Source organism: Protopterus annectens, chromosome 15.part0 (genome assembly GCF_019279795.1).
Source record: "Protopterus annectens isolate FY-2018-M chromosome 15.part0, PAN1.0, whole genome shotgun sequence".
NCBI classification, from domain to species: domain Eukaryota; kingdom Metazoa; phylum Chordata; order Ceratodontiformes; family Protopteridae; genus Protopterus; species Protopterus annectens.
Window position 1 is genome coordinate 113,241,107 of NC_056749.1, and position 14,875 is coordinate 113,255,981.

Genomic DNA, 14,875 nt, shown 5'->3' on the forward strand with positions numbered 1-14,875 from the left:
GTTCAGCATGTAAGGAATCAGCAATAATTTATTTATTTTTATTTTATACACTTGTTGATCAGATAAGCTCACTGGACTTAAGTGTCCCTTATCAGGGGTGACCTAGGAGCATTATCTGGTTAAGTGACTTGCTCATTGTTACATAGTATGCAAATGGAAGTGGAAGGAATCAAACCCTATACCATGGGCACAGGCAGCTGCTCATTAACAGTTCAGATCTTAATTCTCTGCTCTAAAAGTCAGAAAGGCAGCAACATGAGATTATATTTTTGTAAGGTTGGCAAAGGCTCTGACCCCATCTCATGAACAGATGCCTCATTAGAATAGGAGAGATGATCTTTCTTTTTATAGCTACTTCTGGGACTCTTAAGAATACATGATATATTGATGTAGCTTGGATGTTATGACATGAAACTGTGACTTGCATGCTTGGAAGACCTGTGTTCAATTCTTGTTAACATTTACTAGTATGACATCTGTACAAGTCACCTGACCTCCCCTGTTCTCTCCACTGAAAACAGATTTTGTCGTTCTGCCCTAGTTATCAAAAGAATGAATAAAAATTGTCCTTCCCCCACAGAAAAGTACAAAGCTTTCTGTTCCTTCTACTTTCTGCTTTGCACACTTTCTGCCTTCCATGTCGCAGTGACATGTGCCTAACAAGGAAGTGAGCATATGACAGGAAGTTCCTTTTCAATATCAACCTGATTCTTACTGAAACCCATTTTTTGCACGCCGCCTTTTACTGTCACAATTTTATTCCCACCTGAAGGTAAGTCCGACATTAGCCTTCATTTGTGGATTCTGGGTTTAATATATAGGTATATACTCCATACTAGTTAGGTATAGTCATCCTCTTTGTTTTTCACTGTCCTATGTTGCAGCATATGTTTAGTAAATGATCTTATGTGGGTTTTTTTGCATGTAGTTTGAACACTGGCACATGGTGATGCTGTTTGTATCTGGTAACACTGTACTCTGCTGGGACTATATTTAGTCTCCTGATAGGCATAGTAGGATCAGAGCATCCCTGATGCAGGTTTCCAAACACTACCTACATAAACAGCAGCGGCCTTGTCACTAAAGGGCCACTCCTTAAATAAGAAGTTTATTCTGGCTCAGTGTCTGTTTCCGTGGTAACATCTTTGGTGTGACCACACTGTGGTTATTGATAGACAAAAAAGTGCAGGAACTCTCAAATGAATAGATATAAAAGATCAGAAAAAAGAGCCTTGCTCTGAAGGAGACTTACTGTGTTTGGCATATATTTTCTTAGTGCTGCTCATGATTTTATATATATATATATATATATATATATATATATATATATATATATATATATATATAAATAATGTAAATGCATGTCAGCTCTTTGGATGTAAGCTCCTTATTTAAGATTGCAGGTTTAGAATCAGTGATTAAGTTGCTGATTTAAGGATTTTGATTCCTGTGGCAATAAAAAGAAGTAAAAGGTTCTACTTCCTGTTTAAGGTAACTACACAAGTTTGTTTTTTAAGTACTGTAGTTCATTTTCTGTTGATTGATAATAGCATCAAGTGGAAATAGGGAGAAAAACTGAGGGGATAAATTGCTTTAGTTTTATAGTTACTGATGTTGCTAAGAGTAAAACAAAACTGTGAAACCACTGGTTTGTCTTACGTTGCAAACAACCCATGCTTAGCTAGACAAAGGGTTTTTTTGGAAATTATCAGAGAGACAAATGCAGATTGAATATTTGGATTATGCTTGCCTGCTTCAGCCATGGAAGGTTACTGTCACTGGTGTGATACAACCCACTTAGTGACCGTTTTACACATGGACGTTTTCACAGTGTAATACACAATGTTTGTACTCAGTCTGAACCAATAGCTGCGTTGTGTCTGATCCATGAGGTGTAATGTGAAGTAAACAGAATCAGAGGAAACTTTGTTTGTTTGTTTGTTTGTTTAAGTTGGTGAAAGGGCTGGTCCAAGGACCCTTTATATCTACAATCCAGGTGATAAGCAAAGTGACTACAGAGTACTAATTTTACGAGCCGACATTCACATGAAGATGTTAACTTTTAAATATAAAATCAAAGGGGTTCAAATGCAGCAGGTTCTTAGTTACAGAATGAAGTTAGTCATGCAGCTTACATCAGTACGCACTAGTAACTACAGAAACATTCAGTCTACAGCTTCTTGGTACCCCACTCACTTACGATGACTGCTGCATAATGAATGTTTAGAAAAAGTATTTCTATGCTCTGATTACAGCTTTAAGCAGCTGACTTGTACCTATATGTTAAACCTTCTTGCAGTTTAGTTTTAAACACAAACACATCCTTAACATGTTGAATAAACTTGTTGTTACAGACACTGCCACTCAGACATGTTCTTATATATGCCAGCAGTGCAACTCCTAACAGTTTGCCTTGTATAGCTCAAGACTGTAGTTCAAAATGTCAGTAATCTTTATTAGTCATTCAGTGCTCTTCAAGTGTTTTCTTTCAATAACTGCCAGTAGTTATATGTTTTATCAGTGCCTGTCAAACATCTACATAAATCATATCAACTTGGTCACCAGCCCATGGTGACTTTGTAATCGAATTTAAAATATCATCATAACATTATTGCATTACAGTCATTTGTGGCCAAAACAGCATTAAATAAAAGTAAACAACTTACCTGTCAGTAATTTAATTGTCTGGTGTTTCAGCCAGCTATTGTTGTGTCTGTGATGAAGGCATGTGGCCATACATCTGTTTACAAGTAATATAAAGTTTATTATTTAAGGTTTATACTTCAAGAATTACAGCTGTAACCTATATCTGCTGCTCACAGTCAGAGAACCTGACATATTCATAACGCTAAAACTTTGCCATCAAGGTTTCAAGAAACTCATACATGAGTAGACATAATGGAGGATAAATGCCTTAACTGATTTGGCTTTGCATTGTCTTATCACAATAAGGAAATGAAATATGTTTGCATGTAAAGTATAAGAAAAAATGTAGTGTAACGTCAGAAAAATGTAAGCAGTGTGATACTGATGGCATGTTAGAGCAAGGCGCTGTGTTCCCTTGCAAATGAGCATCATTTGATCTTCTGTTAATTCTTCCCTGATTGTAACATCAGTGCATTGTCTTTTCTTACATGTTGCCAAAGTATCATCACATGGTCTGCCTGAGTTTTGAGACAAAAGTTAGAGAGGTTCTGATGAAAATACATCATTATATTTAAGTTCTTCCATACTGAGCACTTTCTTTGTCACATCATATCCCCCTGCACTGTGCTGTCGTCAGGTTGTTAAACTAGTTACATTTCATAAGTGTTGTTTAAAATGGACTGCTATGTCATTTTTGCCATATGTGCACAATTTATATTCAAGGAGAATCTTTTAAAGGAATAAATATTTGTTACCCCAACATTAAAACGGATATATGGCAAGTATGCAATAAACATCTGATAGTAATCACTGACATTTCTTAAAAAACACATATGCACACAAATGCACGCACTGTGATGGTGGCGCCCCATTACTATTCTTGTAGAGATCTGAGTTGTCACTACCTGAGTAAAGCTACCAACACTGAGGTTTTGCCACTTCTGGGAGACAGTATATTTGCAACTAAGAGTTACAGGTAGAGCGCCCCCCCCATCCTACCAAATCTTCACTTTAGACTCTATTTCTTAGAACTGGTATTTTCACTTAAGGAGTAGGACCGATGTCTAATGCATGACTGAAACTGCAATCACCTTTCAGCATTGTCAAAGCCCATTATACTTGCACAATGACTCACTCAAAGTTTCTGCATTACATGGTTGAAACACACAGTTAAGCATCTGGTTGCAGCCTCTTGCCTTACTTGTCCAGTTTAGAGTACAGTACTCAGCATATTCCTACATGTGAAATGACAGTAGTACATCCTGCTGCATCCTGCTGCTTTCCTGATGTGCACCACAGCAGTTTGACAACTCCTTGCTTATGTATCTGCCTACCATGCCTGCCGCCACCATGGTGCTACCTTCTAAGTGTACGGTTATGTTGTGATCATCATCCAGGTGGTCATCAGAGGGTCTTTTACTTAATCCCCAATGCTTTCCACGTGAATGTCCATTACTGCTTAAGGGGTGGAAAGGTCATAGTAGAAGGGTGTTACTCACTTTTATAAGTGATGAAAGCCTATAAATGACCTTGCCCCTCTAGAAGTAGATTTTACTGTGATAACAGAGAGCGCAGTTTCTCTGCGTATCTGTCACAGTATCACACTAGCAGTGCAGTTTCACAGTTGATGCATCATTTGTACGGAGGGAGTTTGTTGGGGCAGCAGCTTTCAGACGTCAGTAAACAAATGATCGATATAACAGTTTTCACTTGTCTGCTTTTTTTTTGTTAATTCTCAGACTATCTATCTGTTGCGTCCATATCATAACATCGACAGCTTAGGTTGTCGAATCCAAAATCATCGACACCTAAGCGTCGAAAGCTAAAAATAGTGAAAGGCCAAATCATAGAATTCTTTCCTAGGGAAAAAAATTCACTTGGTCATCCACAAACAAAATAAATAAACGCACCCAAACATAGTGAGGAGCTTCGCCCCCCACACCCCCCTAACTGAATATACCAACTCTGAATCTCACTGGGGAAAGGGCAAATCCCCAAGAACGGCCACACAAATTCTTTCTCGAGGAAAGAATTTGATGATGTGGCCTTTCGCTATTTTAAGCGTTCGACGCTTAGGTGTCGATGAATACACATTCGACAACTTAAGCTGTCAACAAATCAATAGGGAACCTATCTGTCTATCTACTTATTTGTCTACCTGTCCATTAGAGTAAAGTGAATGTTTGACCATGCAGGCAAATATGTTAATCTGTATATCTGTATACCTGTCTTTGTAGCCAGCTGTTTAAAAAAAAAAAAGAAAATAATGCCAGACTGTCCGCAGGGATGAAAAACACCAAAGGGATTACCAAGCAACAGACAGTTCTTTCCTCATTGCGTAAACAGGTCATGCTATTCCATTGCAGCTGACTCTACCTTTTATGTTCTCTAGTCTCTAGGGGGACATAGCTTGGACTTCCCTGCGACGTACATCCCTTCACTCACATTCGCAGAGAGGCAAGAAGGCACTGTCCTGCTTTCCTCTCCTTTTCTACAGTCTTTTCCAGTATCTGGATCAGTGTTCGATCTTAGGCCATCTGGGTCATAGTCACAGCTCTGTACCACTACACTACAGAGCGTACTGAAGCCTTGTGTGCTGATTATTTACTGTCACTGCTGTTTGTTTAAGCAAATCAGGAATACATTTCACTCAAGCAATATGCTTAAAGGGTAGCAGAAGCAAAGAAGGGAAATAGGAGTGATTTACCAGCATCAGATACGGGATTATTAAAGTCAGAAAACTGTGCTTACACCTTAAATGCGGAAGGTGTGTGCTGTCATTTTTACTAACTATAAATATGCTTAAATAAAATAAAGAGAAAATTAATGCTTTAACTTCACTGAATAAAATGAATGACTTTAGCATGTAATACAGTATTATAAATAAACACCAAGGGCCCCAGATAATATTTAAGATACAAATGAAGATAGAATTGTTATGGTCTTGATCTGTTCTATGCAGAAGTACCCTCCCATTTTGTTTCAACAGAAGAGAAGTCATAGCTGGTCTGGTTGGTGTCTTATAACCTGCACCCTTACCAATATTATCTAGCACTTTTTTTTCTCCACCATTCTCACTATGAGGCTAGTCTTGTTAACTGACACTTTTCTAGTGCACGCAAATCTTCAGCTTTATTCTTCAGCCTCTTTGTATCCCATCTTTACTGCCTAACTTCTTGTCCTCCTTGGAACAACACCACATTTAGTTCCCCTTTAGCTCCCCACTCAGACTTACAACAGACTTTTAAAACTCTATTGCGGCCTGACCCTTTACATTTTCTCCTTTTACTGTCCAAACCAAGATATATATATTGATATTCCTCATCCTTTTATCAGATTTGTATGCAATATTAAGTACAACTTCTGTATCACTTTATTTGCTCCATATGGAATAATCTATTTATATCCTTTCTTGGCTGCAACTTCAGCAGAGTATAGGGATATGTAATGTTCTTGCCTCCAAAGAGATGGAACATGCATCTTAGGTACCCTAACATGCCCTAGCTTGTGTAGCTCGTGAATGACGTAAATGGGAAGCTGCGGAACAGCCTTGTGTCATCCCAAGTTGTAATCAAGGTTAGGATACCTGTAGGTGAGATACCGTTTACCATAGTATCTATAAGTAGAATATTCCTCAAGCGTGATGTAAAACTGCAACATCTTTCTTCTAATCTTTTTGGTTTAATATCCCCAAAGTATATAAAAGACTTCCTTTTTCAAATTTTGTATACACGGTGGTGCAGCGGTAGCTGTTACCTCACAACAAGAGGTTCTCCCGTTCGATTCTTGGCTGGAGTATGGGAGTGTCTTCTGTGTGGAGTCTGCATGTCCTCCCCGCAGTTGGGTGGGTGTTCGAAAGACATGTGTAAATGGGCGTGCCTTGGTTGAACCTCGAGCTGGCACCTCGACATTCGTGAAAATCTACAGCCAATCATTAGTGGTCCAGAGTTCCGCTGTGGCTACCCCTAACCAGGAAAAGACCAGCAACAACTTTTTCAAATTTTGCATGTGAATTCATGTTTTCTGATTTGTATGCCTTTACCTTGTGTTGCCACCCTATAGCCAAAAGTTCCAAAGCTCCCAGCATCACATTCTTCTGTGATCCCTGCTTTTTCTCATATGGGACCATCACTGCAGGTTAAAGACATGTTTTGCTGTTTCTAAGAGAGTCGGAGGTTATCAATGAGTAATAGAACCGTGTTATCAGAAACTGATTTCACATCTCCATGTTGACAAACATAACTGAATGATGAATCTAAAAAAAAATACATAATGATAAATATGCAATGAGTTTTAACAGTCTGTAACAGATATCACGTGAGCTCTGTACCTTTCATTTTCCAAAGAATTATGGAAAGCTTCTTAAAGGTTTTACATTCGGTGATATACCTGGATGATTAATTAGAAAGAGGAAGAACAGAGAATGAATACCTGTGCAACTTGCAGGATGTCTTGCAGAGACTGCAAGATAGATTCAAAGTAAAATGCTTAAATGTGAGTTTGGTATGTTACAGATTGGTATTTGGGAAATGTATTAGATGTAAATTATACTCATCTTTAGCTTAGAAGGTAAATGTTATTCAAAAAAATGCTCTCTCCTTTCCACAATAAAATAGCATGCAAAGTCTATCAAAGTGAAATGTTGGCACAATTATACAGATTACTGAAAAAGAGATGTTCCCTGTTAGTGAAAATGTGAGTAATTGAATGCATTTAAGTAATATAAACTATTACTAATGTCTGACAGATTACTGTTGCAGTTTGTATGACAAAGGGAGATACTTCCAGCACACCTATCTGGAATTTTGTAAATAATTATATGTCATTTGTGAATGTCAACATGATTCATATAAGATGCTTGTGTTACAACTTTATTAGAACTGTATGTCAAGTGTATATCAAACTAGGTTTGTACAGACATGTGTTGTAAAGATACATTATAACGTGTTTTGTGCTTAAAATGTAACCACAATGCTCTGACAGTGTGCTCTACTGGAATAGAACAGAAATGTGCATGCACTATTGTAACTATTTAAATGTATATATTTTAATAGTGGAAACTGGAATACAGGAGGCTAACTTCAGAAAATAGCTGAAATTACATTACTTTATGGCTATGCAATAAAAGATGATATCTTTCAGTTTTATCGCAGCAAGGAGACACAGTGTCTAAAACTATGGAGCTTTCTGTATTGTCTGTAATGTGAAATAATCACTAGCCTTGAAATGTGAAGGGATGTAATTGTTTTATGACTTCTCGCTCTGCCAAAGATCTGAGGTCTATGTATTTTCACAGGTAGATGCTAAATACTGGTAGCTTCCAGCAGTGGGGGTTTCACCTGGGATAGAGTCAGATGACAAGAAATTATGTAATTCTGCAAGTTATCCCAGCAGTAATATTTGAGATATTAATTTAAGAAGTCTCTTAGAGAGACACAATATTCTGTATTCTGTCTTGGACCTGACAACATCAGCTAGAAGATCCATTCACCACATCTGCCTTGCTCTTAAGTAAGTTAATTAGGGTATAGTAATTCTCTTAGATTCAGTCAGGAATATAGTGAAGCATAGTTTAGATGTTTTTCTTTATGTATTTGAGACTGTCCTGCAATGTTGTTTTACATCTTGGGTATTTTCTTGTTCTTTTATTATTTATTATTAAATATATTTAAACATTTCATTGTGGCTGATCTGTCTAGAGGTATTTAAGTTTTTAGAATACTTGCATATTTATTTGGTAACCCTGTGTGGGCCACTCTTCATAGCCTTGCTCTTGGTCAAACTACCATTTGTATTAATATTAATATTACACAGTAAGATTGGGCACCTTTTGTTAAGGGCCTTAAATTAGCTAATAAGGAGTTGGCTGGTGGTAGTGATAACTACCTTATAGTCTGGGCAAAAGAGGGCATAGCTAGTAAATCTGTGCCAGCCTTTCCCAGGTGTGTGTGTGTGTATGTGTGTGTGTGTGTGTGTGTGTGTGTGTGTGTGTGTGTGTGTGTGTGTGTGTGTGTGTGTGTGTGTGTGTGTGTGTGTAAATCAAACCTGCTGTGTCAGCGACTTGGGCAGGGACACAAAGCACTGGTGGGACAGAGAGGGTGCTGGAGGTCTTGGCTTGGCCACTCAGCTGAGATCTCAACTCTGTAGGTATGCCAGTGGGGAGTCTTACTGGGGATCTGGAGAAAGAGGGAGAAACCAGCCATGGACTGACTGTGGTTTCTGTGTGCTCTTAAGGGAAATTGCACTTGATGCAGAGAGCTGCATCTGGAAATACTGTGTGTGTACCTGTCATCCTCCCAGTGTACATCCCCCACTGTTCCCAGTGGTGAGGATTCAGGCTCCTTGATTACTGGTCCAGTGGTGGGTTGCCACAGTATGAACAAAGTCTACCCCTTACAGCAGCATGTGATACTTCTGAAAATGGTACCAGGGCAGTAATTTAGCCTGCTTGCGTAACTAGTCTAATCTGAACTACAGTATGCAGCATATCACTACACCTACATTGGTATTTGTGCATCCTACTGGGTCTTGTTACTTTTCTGATGCTGTGGATGTGTGCTCAATTACTTTTGTTTCTGAAGCACTTTTCCACAGAAAGCAAGTATCATTAGCTCAAAAAAGAAAGTTCTAGCTTTGACTTCTGGACTAAGGAAATTCTATTAATCCTCTTGAGGCAGAAGATTAAGGTAGTGACAGACCATAAGGCAGTGTTGACATTGTTTGCAGAGCATAAAGGTCTGCCTGCCATAGTAACTTTACTTTTTCAAACGTGCTATTATTTTATTTGTTTGCCATTATCAGGCAGAATACAGGACTTCCAAGGGGCATGGAAGTACAGATGGTCTCTTAAAGTTTCCTTTATGCAAAACTTTTTATTAAGTAACAGAAGGAATGACAGAGTGTATTAATGCTCTGACAGTGGAACAGCTTCAAGACATCCCAGTAAAAACTGAAGCAATAGCTTAGATGATTTGAACTGACATATAACTTTCCAAATTGCTGTGTTATGTGAAGGAAGGTTGGGATTATAGTATAGATGAGAGCTTGAAAGTATACTATAAAAATACCAGTGCTGGAGGGTAAAGCCCTAACTGCCCTGCAGGTGACCTGAGTTCGACTAGTGGCTGAAGTCCCTATATGATGTGGCTGGGGAAGATGGGAGCCAGCAGCTCACCCATCATGGGGGGGGGTGAGTTCTATCTCAGCACATGGATGGCACCTAACAGGAGCACAAGGTGTTCACCCAGATGAGGTCTGAACCAGGGTAGCTTATGCTACTATGGTTCATTCACACCAAGTTGCTGGGAGAAAACTAGCATGTGTAGACATGTTTCCACTTAGGAGGTAGCAGTTGTGGTCTCGAAGCAGCCTCCAAAGGCAGAACTTCTTGAGGGAGAGGATAAGCCACCGATTAGGATGAACAAGCTCATCTGCTACCTATTGCCTGACTCTTGCCAGTGAGTGCAAGGCAGATGGGGTTAATGGGCAGGGACAAATGGGGCCACAGGGCTCCTGCCTAGTCTAGAACACCCAGATCTCATTCTTTTGGAATGAATGGGCCATTTGGGTGAAAGTAGAGGAACCTTCAGACATGGTTGTGGGGGAGCAAAACAAAATGATATTATAAGAGGAGGTGAAAAGACTGTGCCCAAGGAGAAATGAAGATTAAGAAAAGCAGTATTAGAAAACCTATTCGCAGAGGATCATGATTGTTATGAATAGAAAATGTCTTGCCAAACTTGTTTGCCTTCAGGAGTGTTTCCAGAAGGATGCTGGGAGCATTGTCTACTGATTTTGCAGGTCCTTTCATAGATAACTTAATCATGATTGTTATGAGAGAGTAATCAAAAGTTTTGGAAGTACTGTGGACGTCTGATATTACATCACAAATTGTAGTCAGTGCACTAAGAAACTCGTTTGCTTCAGATGAATTGTCTGAACATACTGTTGTGGACAATGGCACTTGATTTATGCAAGAATAATTTCATTATTTTTTTTAAAAAACAGGAGATTATTAATCATTCACTGTCCCTGGTCACCATAATACTATTAATGTTATAGCAGAAAGGTATATTCAAATGTTTAAGACTTGAGAGAAGAAATTGTCAGATATAATGCTGGATGTTGACAATAAAGTTCTGCCTTTAGGGATATTTTCAGAAGCACTCCTAGTTATATTACATGTCAGTCACATGCAATGTTTTGTGAAGAGGCATATCTGAACCACTCTAAGAGTTCCTGTGAGATGAAAGCATTACATACCGAAATATCATCATGGAAATCATGTTATAGACTGGACTTTTCCCTGAATCTGACTCACTGTACCTTTATAATACAACAGTGGATTCCTGGAGCCATAACTGGACAGGCAGGTTCAGTATCATACACAGTTGAAAGAACAGAGAGTGTCATGGGAGCTTACATATTGTGAAGAGTAAGTGGAATACTTCATAAAAGACTGTCATGCCAAATTGGTTATCTAGATTACCAGAACCTCTGCCAGTATTTAAATGTTCACAAAAGGTCCAAAAGGCACTCTAGCATCTAAATTTGTGAACCATTACAGTTTCTATTACATCATCTGAGTGTGTGTTGATGAACTCTTTTGCACCTCATCAGATGACATATGAATGGGTCTACAAGTACTCCTGCACCATTAGCTGACGACTCACTTCACTGCTGCCACTTACTCATCTTGGTGAATGTTCTAACTCTTACCACCCTGATTCCTGTAGCACTACCAGTAAACTAACTATTCCTCCCAGACCCCTAACCTTGAAAACAACTCCTGATCACTCCCCTCCCTAACCCTAACTATGAGTCAACTCCCAGTCACTGACTAAACATAAACTCCCCCTCCCTATTTCCCCCTTTCCCACTTACCAGTTCCACAAAGACAGCTTTATTGCTTGCAACTACTGTGGCAACTGCATCCATGAACTCACATTTGAGTTTTAGCAGCTGCTCGGTCAGGTGAGCAGACAGGGAAACAGCCATTCAAGCTCCTGGCTGCAGGTTCCTGGGTACTGAGCAGCAACTGGCTCAAGTGGCTGTAAGGTACCCGTATGAACTACCGGTCATTTCTGAATTACTATGCATGATTATTTTCTAAAACTGGAAGGGGAGGAGTGATTTGCATACTGAGCTGTGTTATTTAGTATTGTGGCAATACCATCATCCATAGAAGTGAGCCAGGCCACAATATGACATATGACTGCAAATGCCTGCAGTGTTCAAATAATAAAGTGCAGCTAAAGAGTATACATGGTCTCCTTGTTTGTGTTTTGTCAGTACATTAAAATTTCCTGCCACATTTCATTATTCCACTTTATTGTACCCTGATATCTTTCCATTCAGGATCCATTTGTCTTTTCCCATGTGTTCAACTCCACATTTCCACAGATACTTTATCAGAGAAACAAACAGCCTCTCAGCTATGACTTTAGACAAACACCTTCTTTCCATATACAAGCTGTGAAGCAGAGTTCCCCCTAATCCAATTCAAGGGCAACTTGGACAATTAGATGGGAAACCAGAAATTTGTCCCTGGTTTGGCACCTATGTCTCTAATGGTCACAGGTAACCTGTAAATGGTTCATCTCCCAGCCCCGTGCTTACACTTATCAAGGCTATCAGAGATTTGAGATGCATGGCTAGGCTTAAAAAGGCCTTTGTGGTTGTTAGAACCTGTGAACCTATGAACATATGAGTCATTCAGGTAGCATTCCATGAACTAGTCTTATATTTGTGGAAACTATAAGCTTTCCCTGTCTACAAATGTTGTCTTAAAATAAATAGTGACCCAGTATTAAGGAAGTGTAGCAAAGAGTTATGTTGTACATGACAAGCTTATTTGTAGTTTTATATAATATACACTGCCACTTCCATCAGAAAAGAACAGAGCAATGAAAAACACTGTAAACTGGTAAAAAACTACTTAATTGCAAGTGTTTTTGTTTCTTATAACATTTATGAAAGACTTCATCAGACAATAAAAAACTTCACAAAACACTACCTTTATAAAACACAAATGTCAGCTGATCACAAATCACGTGCTTTACTAAACAAACATTATCTCTGTTTTATATGTGCATTATATCTGTCTTTTAAATGGTATATGAAATTAACATCCAAATTCAATCCAGATGAAGTACATGCATCTAGCAAGAATTGCCAGTGCAATTCTACATTGTCCAACTTCATTTCTGTATCTCCCTTCTGGGAATATTGGCCTCCCATTCCAAAACATAACTAAACTTTTTGAAACATTTGCACTCCCTAGAATGTTTGCAAAGTGCACTGTTTTCACCTATAATTTTCATATCATAAACTTGCTCGTGCATTCTGTGTTTTAGGTTCATAAGTGTTTACTAAGCTAACAAGCACAAGGGCCTTCTTAAGCCTAACCATGCATCCCAAATCTCTGACAAGATCAGGTACCCTTGATAAGTGTACGTAGGGCCTGGGAGGTGAAATATTTGTAAACAGTGGCATGGGAAATGAAACATTTTCAGACTGCCAGTGTCCATGAGAGACATAGGTGCCAAACCACAGATGAATTTCCAGTTCCCCATCCAATTGTCCAAGTAATACGTAAATTGGATTAGGGAGGAACTGATTCACATGGATAGGGAGTCTGTTCCAGAGAAGGAGTAGTCTCTGGGATACATACATGTCTCTCCAGTAGGTCCTATTTATATCACAGGCAAGGTTTAAGTCTTTAGAACAGGTAATTCTGGTGCTGTTTGTTTTGCAGATATGCAGGAAGTCCATCAGAATGGGGTCTTACAGTGCCTTGTATGCCAATCAAAGATCTCCCCTCAAGAGCCTGTAGCAGACAGAATGCAGGGTTAGGGCCTTGAGGCAGTCTCCACAGGACATGTCACTTATGCCCTGTTTTCGTATAGTTTTATCAGTGTAAAACAAATCACATGACAAACAGGATCATGCATAAACAATAAATGTAGAATTGCAGGTAAAATCCCTGGTGCTCCTTAAGTTCTATTTGTAGTGATACAATAAACAATAGGAGAATTTGTATTATATGTATACGGTCTGCAGTCAAAGCATTCAAATATGTCAAACCTGGCTGTACCTTCAGAAAGTGCAACAACAGTCTTACCATCTACAGGGCTGTTTCCTTCAAACAATCCCTTGAAATTCATACTCCTTTTAATAATAAAGATAGGTTGGCTGCCACTTTTCTTTTCTAACTCAATGTCAGTATTCAAAAGAGACCAGTTTTTAATTAAAATATTTCTGATGTTTCTAGTGTCCAAATTGTACAGGAAGGACATGGTTGATGCAAAATTGAAATTCTCATTAGATATAAAACCACTATCAGCAGCATTACCAGCGGCAATTACTTATGAAATAACTTCTCTAGGATAACCTCTCAAAACAAACCTTTCAGTCGATAACTTCATGCCTTCTTCCCATCTGTTCAGGTCCATATTCATATTATTGACCCTACAGACCTGGCTCTTAACTGTATTGTTTTTATGCCAGTTCAGATGCATACTAAAATAATGCAGATAAAAACAGCAACCCACATTTTTATGGATTATCCTGGTCTTCAAATAACTGTTGTCCACATTTTTATACACAGCAATGTCCAAGAAGGTCATCTCATTTAAACCAGAATACAGAAACTCTAAAAAAGAACTGGTGAAAATAAGGTACTCTACAAAATCTGTTAATACTTCATTGGAACCCTACCCAAACAAAACAAAATGTCATCAATAAAATGGCAATATAAAGTCAAAATATAAGAGTTAGTATAAAATCTCTAGACTATTTAAGTTTCGTCCTGGTTGTGTCTTCTTTGCTATACCATACCCAGAGAACCCCTCCTCCTGCCACAGTCTCCTGCTACACCAAGGATCCAACTTTTATCACCAGGGCTATAGCACTCATTTTTATACAACACACAATACAGAACTGATATTGGCATCTTCAGTGGGAACCTTTCTAACTAATACAAAAATGTGTATTTGTCCATCTTAAAGGGAAATACAACACATACAAACCACTCTATGTACAACATTTTCTAAAATCATGTCATTTAGAAGATATTACCTATTTGCAGTTTACAGTAGTTTTATTTACATCCTTTTGACACATCATAGTGGCAGAACCTCCACAATATACACCCCAGGGATCACTTCTGTGGCTCTGCTCAACATGGGCACAGGAAAATAACTTTTTTTAGGTGGCGTAAGCCAGGGAA

General features: G+C 38.7%; 1 protein-coding gene across 1 annotated transcript in view; it reads left to right on the top strand.

The window, feature by feature from the left end:
* Positions 1-683: 683 nt before the first annotated feature.
* Positions 684-14,875, top strand: part of LOC122789984 — a 472,870-nt gene continuing 458,678 nt past the window's right edge. Inside the window, exon 1 of the mRNA XM_044057493.1 lies at positions 684-772. The gene's annotated coding sequence lies outside the window, so the exon portion shown is untranslated. The remainder of the gene's footprint in view (positions 773-14,875) is intronic.